General features: G+C 36.2%; 1 protein-coding gene and 1 long non-coding RNA gene across 11 annotated transcripts in view; both read left to right on the plus strand.

The window, feature by feature from the left end:
* Positions 1–15,735, plus strand: part of LOC132342211 (uncharacterized) — a 104,240-nt gene extending 88,505 nt beyond the window's left edge. The window contains exons 1-2 of the long non-coding RNA XR_009490517.1: positions 1–9,855; positions 10,104–15,735. The exon at positions 1–9,855 is cut by the window's left edge and continues 88,505 nt beyond it. This is a non-coding gene — a long non-coding RNA (uncharacterized lncRNA). The remainder of the gene's footprint in view (positions 9,856–10,103) is intronic.
* Positions 1–16,596, plus strand: part of TRPS1 (transcriptional repressor GATA binding 1) — a 279,304-nt gene that overhangs the window by 178,501 nt on the left and 84,207 nt on the right. The window lies entirely within an intron of this gene.

A 16,596-nucleotide genomic window follows, 5' to 3' on the forward strand; every position in this document is an offset into this window, starting at 1 on the left:
AGTCCATGGGATCACAAAGAGTTGGACACGACTGAGCAACTGAACACGCACACAGAAGGGATGCCAGGAAGTTACCCTGTCTGAGATGGGAAGCGTGGGACCAATAAGCAAGTTGTATAATTTTAAAAAAGCTCTTGGAAAAATATGTAAGTTGTCATCTATAATGGTAAGGGTACATAAATTTAATGCACCATCATGATAATACCAAATAAGGGAAAACATGGTTTTCATTGCAATAGTAAGTTGGTGGTACAAATTACATTACCATGTTAAGAAAGGAATGTTTGTTCTTTTCTGTCAACCCAGAAATAACTCCAGAATCAATCAAGATGAGGACAAAATGCAATTGTTTGTATATTTGCATCCTTGCTGATAAATGATTTTTGCCTCTTTCAAAGCAATTTTTAACTTTTTCATTTTGTCAGCCAGAATTACGATTTTTCTAGAGCTGTGGCAATTTTAAGAAGCTTGACCCAGCCATCTAATTTTAAATAAAACTGAATCCTGTCTGGCATTTTAGTTTGAAGATACCCTATATATATGTATTTACCCTATATTTTTCTCTATTTCAGGATATTTAAGTTTATTCTATTATGATTTATTTATAAAATATTTGTAATTAATATTAAATATTATTAAAATTATTTCTAGTAATTTTGAAGGAGGCTTTTTCTTAAAATATAGAAAATAAGAGGGTTTTATCCTAATCAGTGATTAGATTTGAACTATTTCTTTTGACTGTTTTCTTTTTAAAAAAAATTTGAGTGCAGCTTTTTTGACAGGCAGCACCGAACTTTGGGTTGAATTGTATAGTTGAATTGTATAGTAATTCACCAATATCTTACGTGTCAATCTTAGACTATTTTGAATACAAAGAGAAACACCATCCAGTAGGGTTTTAGCATTACATTATGTATCAAGGAAGCCAGAGTATTTCTAGGTATTTACATTGAAGACTTATGAAAATAAATTATCTAAAAAAAATATTCACTATGAATAATGATGACTATGCATCCTGCAAACTTGGGCAAACTCCAGGAGATGGTGAGGGACACGTGTGCTGCAGTCCATGGGGTCACAAAGAGTAGGACAGGGCTTGATGACTGAAAAACAACAAAAAATAAAATTTTAAATAAATGAGATGCCATTTTAAAAAATATGTGTACATGTACATATATGTGTATTTTTAAAATTCTAAGCATGATTAGTTGACTTATTGTTTTTAACAGTCTCATTATTGTATCTAGTTGTTTGTCTAACACTCAAACACACTGCATTTTTTTGAGCTTCTCCTGTGGGCCAGACATAGTATATTGTTTCTAGATATTTTATTTTCACTCTGGACTTTGCTGTGGGCCTGGATACCATATAAGCTGGAATATCAGAGAGCCTTCAGGTGCTCGGACACTTCAGACCTTGTGAATGTCCCCATTTCTGTTCTGTGGCTTCTGTTTAACTTTCTCTTGTGTTTTGCCTGAATTCTCCATCAAAGAGATAAGGGGGAGGGAGCCAGTGACTGGAGGTAGTAAGCCTTTCGTTATTCTAGTTTCTGAAGTTAAGGCTGATTAGTGCCCAGGCCTCCAAGGTATTCTCATCTGCTTTCAGCTGCTGGAGTCCATCCTCTGTGGACTTTCTCGTTTTGATCATTATGATTTAGGAAACTAAAATCATAGCTTGGAAGAGACTGTGGTGACTTACCTGACCTTGCCCTGGTCTTCTGACTGTATTTTGCTCTATCAAGAAAAAAATGGGCTCACATTTGTAGCATATCCTAAGTGGGTGACTTTATTCTTCTAGATCAGCGGTCCTCAACGTTTTTGGCACCAGGGATCAGTTTCCTTGAAGACAGTTTTTCCACAGATGGGTGGTGTGGGATGGTTTGGGGATGATTCAAGGGCATTACACTGATTGTGCAATTTATTTCTATTATTATTATTACATCAGTTCCACCTCAGATCATCAGCTGTTAGGTCCCAGAAGTTGGGGACCCCTGTTTTAGATGATTCCATTCTTAACTCATTTGTAGTCCACATAGGAGAATTTATTTCCCATATAGTTAAGTATGTGTTGGCTCTAAAATGCAAGGAAGGTAGATTTGAAAGGTGGCTCAGATGGTTAAGAATCAGCCTGCGATGTGGAAGACCTGGGTTCAATACTTGGGTTGGGAAGATCCCTTGGAGAAGGGCATAGCAACCCACTCCAGTATTCTTGCCTGGAGAATCCCCATGGACAGAGGAGCCCAGTGGGCTGTAGTCCATTGGGTTGCAAAGAGTCAGACACCACTGAGTGACTAAGCACAGCTTGATAGTGAATCACTGAAAATTTAACCAGGGGAAGAACAAGATTGAATCTGCATTTTAGAATTCTGCTGGCAGTGACGGTGTCCAAATAAGAAGATACCAATTAGAAATCAATAGAAGCCCTGAATTAAGACAATGGAATAAATTTAGAGAAGAGTACTGTTTCTGAGAAATTTAAGAGATTAAGTTACCTAGAGTTGGTGAAGATTAGATACATCCTGTGAGAAAATCACCTCCTATTTTCCCCTGGCTGACAATGTGAAAAAAATATACCATTACAAAGATAGAGAACTAAGACGTATTTTTTTTTTTTTTTGGTGTGTGGGTGGGTGGGAATCATCTTAGTGATAATGATATTGTTTGTTTGTCTTTGAATGTCACATGTTTGGGTCCACTCCTTAAAACTAAGTGGATGAGAAAGTGGCTCCAAGTAGAGATTCTTCTTTTGACTATACAGATTTGGAAATTGGGGGTATTTAAGATTTAGTTGAAATCACAGGCATAAATGAGATTTCTCATTTATGGTCAAAGCTTCAACTAGAGTTTGTGGATACCTAGGTTATAGCAGTTACACTATATCATCTTTTTTATTTGCATATTAGTCTCCCCACTAGCCGTAAACACCTTGAGGCCAGAATCATCTTTCTTCCTTTTAACGTCTCTAACCACCTAATGTAGTACCTGGAACATAGGCAGGTATTCAGTTATGTATTTAGTGAATGAATAAGTAAACAAATATATGAGTTAACCCAGGAAGCATAAAGTAAGAAGGGACTCTGAGAAAATATGGTTAGGAATCGTAGAACTGATTCTGAAGAGTAATCCCATGATATTGATGATGCCTGGAAGAGACTGGTGGCTATAACTACAGCCAAGAGAGGAGTTAGGAATTCACTGTTCCAGGTCACAGGGCTCCTTACATGCTGTACCTCTGACTCTGTGAAAAAGAGCAATGGAAGAAATCACTCCATTGCTAGATCTTTACGCACACTGGGGGGATGTTTGGTTCACATGCTTGAAGTTTGGGATTCTCTGTCATTGTCAGGAACGCATGCATGACTGAACTATATTGGCATTAAATCCAAGTTCATTATATGTTTATATTCAAGTTAGCTGAATACCGACAACCTCTTTCTATGTTTTTCCCACGTGAAATGATCAAGTGGCAGAAATGTTTTTTAAAAGTATGGTTTTTATTTCTACAGAAATTATTTGAAGGTACAAACATTTAGCATGAAGATTCTTACAGAATTCATTAAGGAGGTATTAATAATAGTATGTTAGTTGCTGTTGCACTAGAGGAGGTGGCTAGCTGAGACAAATCTGATTAGTCAGAACCCTGCCCTGTTTGGTAATGACAGAAGGATGGCATTGAACTTAAGTAACTTAAGGAATAAATCCCGCATTTTCCGAAAGCCTTTCATGTTTAACCCAGTGTCACAAATAACGCCACATGGTATCCCACCTCCCTATATTCAGCCCAACTGTATGAAAATATCTTTATACTGCATAGTCAGTTATGTTGCTCAGACTTAGAAAACAAACTCAATAATTTATTTTAATCTGTGTTCATTAAGTTTTGTTTAACCTACAAGAATAATGAAGCAGCATTTCTTCTGCCCCCAGGAAATAGTATGGAAACACTTCAGACAGACCGACTCCATTACTAAAGAAAACTGTGTTTCGGGAGACACCCCTAACTTATGGTTTTGATTAAAGGTTCTTCTTGCATTCTTATTGCTTTTAACTTTTCTGTTGTTTGTTGTAAAACCTGATCTATAAAAGATCTCAATTTGAAAATCTTAGACTTTTAAAACCTAGAAAATTTTGCCTACACAAAACAGCAAATATTCTCTTGAGGGTAAAGAGCACACAAACAGAAAAATGAAGGAAAGAAAAAGAAAAGACAAGAAACCTAGTATTAAAACACTGGAAAGCTGCTGGCCCTGGTTAATCTTATTTTTGTGTATTATTAATAAAACCAAAAATTATTTTGGTTTTCCAAAGAAGCAGGACATATTGATTCATCAGTAGTACATACATGTCACTAGCATAGAGCACCTTCCATTTGCTGGAAATTTTTGTTCTGCTGCTGCTGCTGCTGCTAAGTCACTTCAGTCGTGTCTGACTCTGTGCAACCCCATAGACGGCAGCCCACCAGGCTCCCCCGTCCCTGGGATTCTCCAGGCAAGAACACTGGAGTAATCTTCAAATGGGCTTCCCTGGTGGCTCAGAGGTTAAAGTGTCTGCCTGCAATGTGGGAGACCTGGGTTCAATCCCTGTGTCAGGAATATCCCTTGGAGAAGGAAATGACAACCCAAAGTGACCACAATTTTATTGGGAGATAAATTGTAATAAATTTGAGTCAATTGCCATTTGTTATTGATCAACATAATTTCAGAGTTTAGGGAATAACCAAGAAGTGTGTCATCTCTGAACCTGCATAATACTTATGCCAAAGTAGATCTTCATCCATTCCTGAATTTATTCCTCTATTAAATAAAAATGGGAATAATAATAATTATATCACAGATTCTGCTTGAGACATAAGAATATTGTTAAGTGCAAAAAAATATGTAATTTCTGAGGGCTTTGTCATTTTTGGATATAAAGGTACTTCATTTTCCAAAAAACTTGAATATCATAATAACTAGGCTAAACGGATGAGTAAACATTTCTAGTTTATGGTATTTATCCTGAGGTCTGCCACACTTGCCAGGTGGTAAATACTTGTGATAGAAACAGGTTGCTTTATTACAACTTCAGTAAACAACCATGACTGGCTCATTTCTGTCTGGAGTTATGTGTTTTCTTTTAGTGATAAGAAGTATATTTGTGATGAATCATAGTTCCATCAACCCTCCTGGCATTTCCTCAAAGAACTACATGACATGAAGTTCCTTTTGGTTTGATTTTCTTTACTTTGTGTAACACGAACCTTTTGTTTCAAATACATGAAACTCCACACTACAAGATTCAAGTATATATTCATGGCTTCTACTACATGTGTTTCTGGCTTGTCAAGTCCTACATAAGTGAATTCTCTAAATTCTGGAATTATTCCCCAAGATTAAAACTGGGAAAAAAAGGTATTGAGGAGAAGTATTCCTAAAGTGTTTGGTAAACTACCTAAAGTCAGTGAAACAACTGTGATATCTTTTGTATCTTTATTGATTCTTAGTATCATAAGGTCGGAGAAGGCAATGGCACCCCACTCCAGTACTCTTGCCTAGAAAATCCCATGGACGGAGGAGCCTGATAGGCTGCAGTCCACGGGGTCGCTAAGAGTCGGACACGACTGAGCGACTTCACTTTCACTTTTCACTTTCATGCATTGGAGAAGGAAATGGCAACCCACTCCAGTGTTCTTGCCTGGAGAATCCCAGGGGCGGGGGAGCCTGGTGGGCTGCGGTCTATGGGGTCGCACAGAGTCGGACACGATGGAAGTGACATAGCAGCAGCAGCAGCATCATAAGGTAGCAAGCAGTAGAAAGCAGTACCCATTGTTTTCTACACTGCACCTTTCTTATATGGTTTTTGCTTTTGTCTTTTTATTCAACATATGACTAATATTTCTGCCTTGCTAGTGATGTTAGATGACCTTCCTTACCCCACACCTATGCCTTTCTCTTTTGATGTCTCCAATCTGCTAAGGACTTCAAACTGTAGAGAAAAGAGAATCTGATCGATTGATAGTCAATTTTATTTTTAATAAAGGCATGATCTTCATGTTTCCTTCCATCTGTTTTGACTGAGAAGATTTTATCTTTTGCATGTTTATCTTAATTTTGGAGACAAGAATTTATTTCATCCTTGGCTTTGAACTTCAAGATTATTCCTACAGAGAATAGGGCGAAAGAACCAACATAACTTTCCACCTTGGAATTGATCGTCTTCTCCAACAGTAAGATGTAGTGTTCAAAAGAGCAAAGAAATCTTAGGTGAAGCACATTCACTTGCTGATTTTCATAATAATTTGCCAGCCTTTGTCTGTAGCTGTTAAACACTGGCTTAAAGTATCTTAGTATAATATAGACTCAGGGGGTGGAGGCATGCCTAAGGTCATGAATTCTTAATTCCACTGTAAGATATTTAACATTGGTTACTAAACTGACGTTGTTCTAGGAAGACACTGGGGATACAATGAACAAAAAAAATCCTCAATTTCATGGAGCTTTTTTAAATGCTAAGACATCACCAATAATATAAGGTTTTTTTTTTGTTTTTTTTTTTAATGTCTTTGTTCCTGCTCAGATTAAGGTCATAAAGTTAACTGAAAAAGACAAAACATTTATTATTAAATGCTATTCTTGGTGAAGTCTTTTCCCCTCTCTTATCTGTACTCTAGGAATATTTGTGTCTCTCAAAATTCTCTTGGCAACTCTTATATTTATTATAAACAAAATTTTATAAATCTTCAACTTCCTATATTCTAAACTCCTTGTAGGCAAGGTTCATCTCTTTTAAATTTTCCCCTATTTCCTATAGGATTTTGTACATGGAATAAGCTCAGATATTGATAAAGCTCATCCAAGCTCCTAGTTCCTTGACAGCATTGAGAATGTCTTCTTTTTTTGTTTGGTGTCTATGACATCTATAAACATTCAATAGATACTGACTTTATATGTATTCCTGTGATATTTTAATATCACAAGGATGCATCTTGTTGGCATATACCCATCAAAACCTAAGCTTACAATAGATGCCTTCTACAGAGGCTTATTCACGTAACATACCTTTAACCTCTGATATTTTTGTGTCATACAGATCGTCACAAATTGAGCAAACAGATGGTTTGTCTTCTTTGAAACTCAACAACATGAAATGGGAGAATTATTTGCTCAGGTCCCATGGTTATGCCCCAGAGAACTGGTAGAGTTCTTCCTTCCCCTTTAATTACTTTTTCTAGCTTGCTTGTGTGCAATTTCCTCTGCTTTTCAGAAGAATTAAAACTTGAGGACCCTTGAGCCCATGATCTCTAGACTTGATATACGCTACAACTATCATAAGTAAGGGAAAGAGGGAACAGATGTGTTCTATGGCACAAAACAAGCACTGAATTAAATTAATACTGTGTTTGTGCATGGATGCTAAATTGCCTCATCATTTCTGACTCTTTGTGAGACCATGGACTGTAGCTTGCCAGGCTCTTCTAGGTAAGAATTCTGGAGTGGGTTGCCATTTCCTTCTCCAAATTCTGTGTTCACTTGAAGAAATAATCCCTGAGCAAAGTGAAGATTATATTTGATACCTACATTTTTTACCTTAACTTTCTAAAGTTGTATCTTTGTTTTCTTCTCTGGCTTTGGACCCAAGAGAACACTTCTTGAGACAAAAGGTATTTTTGAGATTGACATTTGATGATTTAGCATCAAAACTTTATAAGCAGCAAACGTTGGTGTGGGAGGTGTGTATAAATATAAAAATACAATTTTAGAAGCACGTAAAATATATTAAAAAGTTTGATTTAAAATTGAGATACAAATGTAGGGAATTGATGTTGTAATACAATGCAACTTCGCTCTATGTACTATTTGAAAATTAGTAATTCAGTGGATTTGTTGATGTTGCTTTTTTCAGTTATGAAGTTGGCATTATACTTTCTTCACAGTATTGAGAAATTCACTCTATCTCATTTTTCTTGAGACTTGACCAGAAAAAAAATGCTGACAGCAAAGTTTACTTTATTTTTTTCCCTTTCCTGGTTATGTAGTAGTAAATGATGGCCATTATATTTCAGAATTAAAAAACCAAGTACTTGCATACTTTTTAAGACAAACTTGTTATAGGATATTAATCACATTTAAAGTCTTTATCTTCTTTTGTGCCTAAATGATTCATTCTTCTGTCTTTTAACATTAATGTTAATATGTAGCAAAATAGTTACCCATTTGGAGCAGAAAGAAATCTTATCCAGATGTAGGCTGTGTTTTTTATACTTAAAAATTGCTTGTCATATTCTAAAGACTTTATTGCTTATTGTCATAATACAAGGTCTAGAAAATGCTCTTTATTTCCAAGGCGATCCATTGATTGGAAAGAACTTGAGTTTTGGAAGGAAAGAGGCAGATACAAATCGTGTTCTGCTAATCAGTGCCTGAGTCTTGTTGCGAGTTCCTTAGTTCCTTAGACTTTCTAAGTTGCAATTTTATTTTCCACCTAGTAGAAATAGCACCTATTTGTGAATAATTATTGTAAGGTTTTTTTTCAGATGCAGGTTTTGACATATTGTAGTTGCCCAACAGATACACTTATTAATTTATTATATGAGATGTGAGAAACAATGGGAGGAGTGGATGGGGTGGTGGTGATGGAAAGAGGACTCTTAAAAGGTGTTGAATCATTGACTATAAAGTGACGATTGGAACTAATTATCCAGGAAAGGAACTAAGAGACTCCAACTACTCCCTTTTTGAAGGTACCTCCAAATTTAAGAAACACCATGCTTAATTCGGGCTTCCTAGGTAGCACTAATGGTAAAGAATCCACCTGCCAATGCAGGAAACACAGGAGACACAAGTTTGATCCCTGGATTGAGAGGATCACTTGCAGGATGTCATGACAACGCACTCCAGTTTTCTTGGCTGGAGAATCTCATGGACAGAAGAGCCTGAGAGGCTACAGTCCAATGTGTCACAAAGAGTCAGACACAACTGAAGCGACCTAGCAGGCACACGTGTATGCTTAAGTCACCTTAAAATTTGGATTGTATAGAATTTTGTTTGAACTGTATGATGAGCTCAAAATAAGCCATTACTCAGGTTAAACCTGGTTATCTGATTTTCCCATAGCCCTTTCATAGATTTTTATTTCATGTTGGACAGGTAATGGAGAAACATGTTTAGTAATTGAGAAGGTAAATCAGTACTATTTTGTATAAGCAGTTGCCCTCTTGTAAGTTGTTTCTGTTCTTCAAATGAAAAACACTTTATTTCAAATTCTTTAGGAATAGGAAAAAGTTTCAATAAGATCCCATTCAAAAGGTGATTAACTCAGACCTTTATTTTTTTTTTTTCCTGCAATTTCCACCATAATTTAGCTTTTATTTTTCTGACGTAAGATCTCTTAGACTATAGTACAGGTTTCATCACAGAAGTAAGTAACAGCATGTTTCCTTGGGAGCAATTGAACAACAGAATAAAACAGTACTTACTGTTTTTTGAAAGTTGTGTCAGATTGTCATGGTAATACAGAGTTGCCTTATGTTGTCATAGCAACCAGAATTATAAAACGGATTTAAAGAGGATGAAGAGATACCCTTTGGTGTTGCGATTCCTTTAACTTTAAAGGTTTCATTCCTTCTCTACTTCTGTTGATTTCATTTTGCTTCTTCTTCTTTTTTTTTTTTTTTTGGTAAAATGTAGAAGGGAAACTGTGGCTAGAGGGAATAATGGGAACCCACCCATACTTCTTCCCAAATGAAGAGTCTCAGTCATCACATTTTCTTTGAGCCAGGTAGGATGCAGGGTCTGGAACACGGAATCAGATAAACTGCTGTGTCAAGCCATCCCAACCCCAAGCAAGAGGAAGTCTCAACTCAAAGTGGGTTGAAAAGGTATTTCATCTTTATTTATGATTATTCGTGACTTTTCTTTCCAGCAAAAACATCCCAGTCTTCCTCTGAACAAAAAAACAATATTGAGCTTTGGGAGCTGATTCATCAACTAGATCAGGCTTTGGGGAAGACCATTTTTTGTCTGTAATTAGAATGATTTCGGTCATTAGACTTGTTCAAGAGGTTAAACTTTGACCCTTGAGGTGAAAAACTAATTTCAATGCTAAACCATTTCCATTATTCCACAGTAGGGACCAAGAAAAAAAAGCTTTACAAGGCTATTGAGATATTTGTTGCTGGTCTGCAGAATGCATGCAATGACAGATTCTACAAAGAGTAACGACTAAAAATAATAATAATAATAAGCTTGTTAAATATAAAACTTTGCTGAAAATCATTGTTTTAAGTGTTTTCTCTTCACTCAGCCCTTACCCTCTTGGCATGAGCAGTTTGCTCTCATTCTCTTTGTTGCTGCGTTGCCTCCTCTCGACTTGCTATTTAACAGACTCTGCAAGTTGCAGCAAGTTTTAGACATTAATAGTGGCCAGGTAGCATAATACTATTTTTAATGAATGTCTGTTTTCTATTCTTTACCGTGCTTTCTTTGGAAAGAGGCCCACGAAACAAAGTATTAAGAAAACACACTGCTGCCCTGGAATGTGTGTATTAGCTGCAGATTATTTCCTATTAGCAGATTAGCTGCAAGGCTATTGGCTCAGAAAGGTCTTTGAGAGTATTTTGTTTTGTAACTGATTCAAGCCATGGGAGAGAATTGCCACCATGATTGGAAAGAAGAATTAGCTACTGTTGCCATGGACACTGGAGTTCACAGTCCCATTGTTAAATCTAGTGCTTGAGAATGAGATGCCCCAGCATGAGTTCAAGCTTTGTTAATGAAATGATCGAATATATTTTTTCAGAGCTGTGACAGAATCTTGTGAAAGATACATGAAATACATTTTGGCTACAGAAAAATTTTGTTTCCTGTATAATTCAGTGTTCTCCACTAAAATAATTCCCTGCTCTAGCATGGCAACTGATACCTGCATCTCTTTAAATCTTTAATTACCTTTGTAATACATAACCATTTACAGCATGTCTTTGAAAATTATGTTTTGGTCAAACATATAAAAATGACATTAAAATGCAAATGTTCAAATAATTAGAAGATCTATACCAGTATGCCAGCAGTATAAATAATGATGGCATTATACATGAAGTGTATCTTTAAAAATGTCTTTGTAGAAGCATGGAGATCAAAGCCACCAATATGTTTCAAAGGTGGGCTGTAGACCATGGTGTGACATACAGTAGATGTCAATTTTTAAAACTGGAAAAAAATTGTGGAAGTAAAGACTAGTGGCTTATTATGATGATGTGGGGGAAAACTTGTGAAGTTCAAAGAGAAAGTGACAAAATCTTATCAGCTCCAGACTTCTGCTAATAGTCCAGTCAACAGCTATTTAAGTGCAGGCTAAACGCCAAGCATAATGTTCTACACTTCAAAGAGAGCTTGTGGTCTTAACCAGGCTTCCCTTTTTTATATCTTACCCCTCCTTTCCATCAAAACCACTTCTGTTCCATTTTTTTCACCTTTATAATACTGTTTGATTCATTTACTTTTCAGAAAGATGTAGGTCCCAATCATGTTTCTGCCACTTACTCTTCAGTGTGACTTTGGGTCAATTAATTGTTCAAGTCTTAGTTTCCTCATCTATAAAATAGGATGGCAAGAGCACCTACCCCCATAGAGATTCATGGATTAAATTAAATAAAAATGATAAATTTAGTGATGCCTGGTGCTTGGCATTCAGTAAATACAATTATTTCCTCAAAAATTCAGCAGTTCCTATTCCTCACAAGATGCTTAGATATTCTAGCAATGAAACTTGGGCTCTTCCTGCTAATTTATATGGCTCTCTAGTTACTTGTGAAAATGTATCTAGTTATTGTCCCGATTACCTCCCAAATGTATTTCATGAGCATTCTCACCTCTTTGCTTAGCAAAGTCCCTTTTTAGGAGTTCCCTTGCCGCCCCCTCCACCTTTTTTTCTACCTAAAGTCAATATTTTCTTTAAGATCCATAGTCTCTGAAGTAATTCCTGACTAATCCAGCCTCCTTCCCCCAATTTTAAAAATTTATTTCTCAGTATTTTTTTTTCAAAGATTTAAATACATATATTAGAAGCCCAGTGAGAACTGGTTTGAAGTTAAAAGACTCTTGACTCTTCATAATCATCAGGCCCTCCTTGGAATATTTCATTTATGAAAGAAAGATTACAAAAAGTAAGTATATTCCAAGGTTATTAGCTTTCCACAATTTCATTTATTTTAAACATTTGAATTAACCACTTTGTGCTTGGCTTTATTCTTCGTTGCTTAACCTGTTACAGGTTGGGTTAACTTGTCCTCTGAATATGTATCATTAGACAATAAATAATTCTAATGGCCTCGTTGCTGCTGGGTTCTTGTCAGTAGGGAAGGCAGCATTACCAAGCTTTCCATGAGGCTTTCTGTTGGCACTGTGAGGGGAGAGACCACAGCCAAGCCGAAGCAAAAGGACAAAAGCAAACCAACAGTACTTCAAAATGAGTCGAGTAACAGTAGGATCTGTTACTGGACTGTACACACTCTCTCTTCAGTGGAATATCTTAGAGTCTAAGATTCATGCGGTTAACTCCTTTATTTGGAGGTAAAATCTGGCAAATGCAGCTACCTGTGACATGAAAAAGACAGACACAAAGGTCTCACGAAAGAGGATCGTGAGTAACAAAGCTGCAGAAAAAGGAGTTGGAACCAACTTCAGCAAAGTCTAATTATTAAACAGTGGAAGTACAGATGTCTACTTCGTTTTTCTTCCAGTTAGCACTTCGGAAGAAAAGAGAGTTGTTAACCATAAACTGACATTCTAAATGATACATTGAAAAATTTTTCTGAAAAACTAAAATGGAGAATATTTGTTGCAGTATGTTGTTGTTGTTTCATTATGCCGTGTTTGGATAATATTGGAATTGGATTACTGAGTACAAAGGATCTGGCCAGGTTTGTAGTCAAAGAGCTGTCAGTCTATCCTCAATTTAATCTGGATGGAGGAATGATTGATTTCCAGGTTACAAGATTTTGGAAGAATATTTTTTTGTTGTTTTTTGTTTTAGTCCTTGATAGTAATTTAAAGGAAAGTTTCATTAGAAGATAATCACAGTTTCAAATTCCATGAGATTAATTATGTGGTCTGGGATAATGGAATTATATGGGAATTATATATGCCAACAACCTGAGACTGTTGGCAACAACAATAAAAGATAAACACAAGTTTTAAGAGCAGAAAGGTCCTTTGACTCAAGAAGGATATGAAATAAAAGACTAAAAAAATGCTGATTACTGTACTAAATGTACAGCCTCTTTTAGTGGAAGTAGGAATATATACTCTGGGATTCCAAATTGTTAGACTTTTATTTATTGTCTGTATTAGGAAAAGAGTTATCTTTCTTTACATAAACACACATTTCATACAGATGCATGTATAGGGTATGTTTTTTATGGATTTTAGGATGCAAATTATAATTGAAAGATTATGAATAAATGTAATGGCATAATCAACTATGCTTATTTATCCTCACAATAAAGATATTTTAAATTATCCTACCTTTTAAGGAAAAATTGTAATGCAAAGAGTTATTTTACAGACTTACTACTTGCTTATTATAATTTCTGGACTCTATGAGAATTGAAACAGTTAAGAATTCCCTATAAAACTTGGTGATGTCCCAGAAAAATGCCCTTGTTTTATTTAGTAAGATAAAATGTTTATTTGACAGAACCTCTATATGTGCTTTGCACTGATAACTATATAAAAATACAAGTGTACAGCAAAATGTAGAGATAGCCATCAGACAAATTCCATAGACATTATTTCATTCTTTCTTCCTCTTCACAATTTATTAGGTAAAAATGGGACATTAGAGGATCAGTGACTTTTCCCTAGCAGAGGACAGAGGGACACAAAACACTACAATGCATCTTTATGTATAGCATAGGAAATGGCTTTAAAAAAATTAAGCTTAAGATGAATCAAGAAACATTACTTTCTTATAAGGAATTAATATAAGAAAATAAGAAACATACTGCTAGATTTATAAAAATGGTAAAATACCATGCACTTGCTTTTGAGTGTTTTTAGAAAACAGTTTAAATGATTCAGAAAGCTGTAACTTTAAGGAAACTCTTTTAAAAGGTTGAATTCATACTTCTAGGGATTCTAGGATTCTAACAAAAGTGTATTTCCGATAGCATTTATTGTTGTATTCAAAATGTCACAGGCACATTTTTTTCTTCCTACTTAAAGCCACACTTGGCTCTGAAATTAGAACATAATGTGTCCTCAGAGCATCATAATTCATGATCTTTTGATACAAGTAAATGAAAACAAAATGCGTGCTCTTTAATTAATGTTTAAAAATCTCACTCTGTATTAGTAAACACAGAAATATTTGAATGCCGAACTGAATTCTGTCGTAGGCTGTAAACTTTTTAATTAGAAAAGATTGAATGCTGCAGGAAGAATTCTGCTTCTTTTCTAAAAAGCAGAATGGGGAAAAGCTTTGTTTTTCCTTAAAAACTTGTTGCAAATTTTAAAACCAGGATTCAACCAGAGTTTTAGTTTTGGTTTTGTATGTTGGGAATAACTGGGCAATGTGGCTGCACAAAAATGAAATAAGAAAATACGTCCCCACATGCTGTGAGGAAAATGCTAGCATTTTAATAGCATCCCATATATCTCATCCGTTTCTAAATGAAAATGTATGTACCACGTAATTCACTTGAGACTAGGTATGTATCCAAGTTTAAACACAGTGGGAGCTGGATATGGATATGAAGACTAAACTAAGTCATATAGATTGTTATCCTATAGACAAAGGGTGTCCTTATAACGCAGAGTAAAAATCATCAGAATTGTACTCTTAGAGAATAGGAATGCTGTCACTATTAAAAAAAAATGTAGAAGTCGTTGTGACATACCAAAAAGAGTATGTAGTTATTTTTATGGGAACATTTTTTAAGTATTGAAACATTCATACCTTAACCTCAACTGTGTGTATGTGTGTGTGTGTGTGTGTGTGTGTGTGTGCTGTCATGTCCAACTCTTTGCAACCCTGTGAACAGTAGCTCACCAGGCTCCTCCATCCGTGGAATTTTCCAGGCCAAGAATACAGGAGTGGGTTGCCATTTCTAACTCCAAGGGACCTTCCTGACCCAGGGATCAAACCCACGTCTCTTGTGTCTCTTCCATTGGCAGGCAGATTCTTTACCACTGCACCGCCAGAGAAGCCCTACCTCAATTTTAGTAAGCCTCAATGACTTATGAGCTTATTTTAATTCCAAATTAAATATCTGTATCATTAAATATCTTATCATTTAAGATAAAATCTGTATCATGAAATATCTTGTCTGTATCATTAAATATCTTGTCCTCTGCCTTTGTGTATAAATTCTCCAAAGCCATCTTGAATGAAAAGGAAGGATTTGGTCTCTGAAAGATTCAAGAGGGACTGTTTTAAAAACTGTCCAGGGACTTCCCAGGCAGACCAGTGGTTAAGACTTCCCTTTCCGTTGCAGGGGTTGTGGGTTTGATCCCTGATCGGGGAACTAGATCCCACATGCCTCACAGCCAAAAATGAAAAACATAAAACTGAAGCAATATTGTAACAAAAATCAATAAAGACTTTAAAAAGTGGTTCACATTAAAAAAAAAAAAAAAAGAAATAATAAATAGCCAGTTACTCACTGGTTGTCTCACTTATACTAAAACTAAAATAAATTGATGGATCACTTTGACACTCCCCCAACACATACACAATGACAATTTAAAAAGAAAAATAACAGTTTTTTAAAAATCAAGAGAAACATGCTTTCTCTTCCTCTTTATGGATGGCCCTGAGGGAGTTACTTTAGCTTTGTGCCTTGTTCCTAGTCCTGGAGGTGGGAAACAGGCTACATTTTGACTTTTAGATAATGGCTTTAGATTCTCTGCTTACACTTCTGCTGTTACTATTCACATATATAAATCAGATCAGATCAGATCAGATCAGTCGCTCAGTCGTGTCTGACTCTTTGTGACCCCATGAATTGCAGCACACCAGGCCTCCCTGTCCATCACCAACTCCCAGAGTTCACTGAGACTCACGTCCATCGAGTCAGTGATGCCATCCAGCCATCTCATCCTCTGTCGTCCCCTTCTCCTCCTGCCCCCAATCCCTCCCAGCATCAGAATCTTTTCCAATGAGTCAACTCTTCACATGAGGTGGCCAAAGTACTGGAGTTTCAGCTTTAGCATGATTCCTTCCAAAGAAATCCCAGGGCTGATCTCCTTCAGAATGGACTGGTTGGATCTCCTTGCAGTCCAAGGCACTCTCAAGAGTCTTCTCCAACACCACAGCTCAAAAGCATCAATTCTTTGGCGCTCAGCTTTCTTTACAGTCCAACTCTCACATCCATACATGACCACAGGAAAAACCATAGCCTTGACTAGCTGGACCTTTGTTGGCAAAGTAATGTCTCTGCTTTTGAATATGCTATCTAGGTTGGTCATAACTTTCCTTCCAAGGAGTAAGTGTCTTTTAATTTCATGGCTGCAGTCACCATCTGTAGTGATTTTGGAGCCCAGAAAAATAAAGTCTGACACTGTTTCCACTGTTCCCCATCTATTTCCCATGAAGTGATGGGACCAGATGCCATGATCTT

The sequence above is a fragment of the Bos taurus genome, chromosome 14 (assembly GCF_002263795.3).
Source record: "Bos taurus isolate L1 Dominette 01449 registration number 42190680 breed Hereford chromosome 14, ARS-UCD2.0, whole genome shotgun sequence".
Classification (NCBI taxonomy): Eukaryota; Metazoa; Chordata; class Mammalia; order Artiodactyla; family Bovidae; genus Bos; species Bos taurus.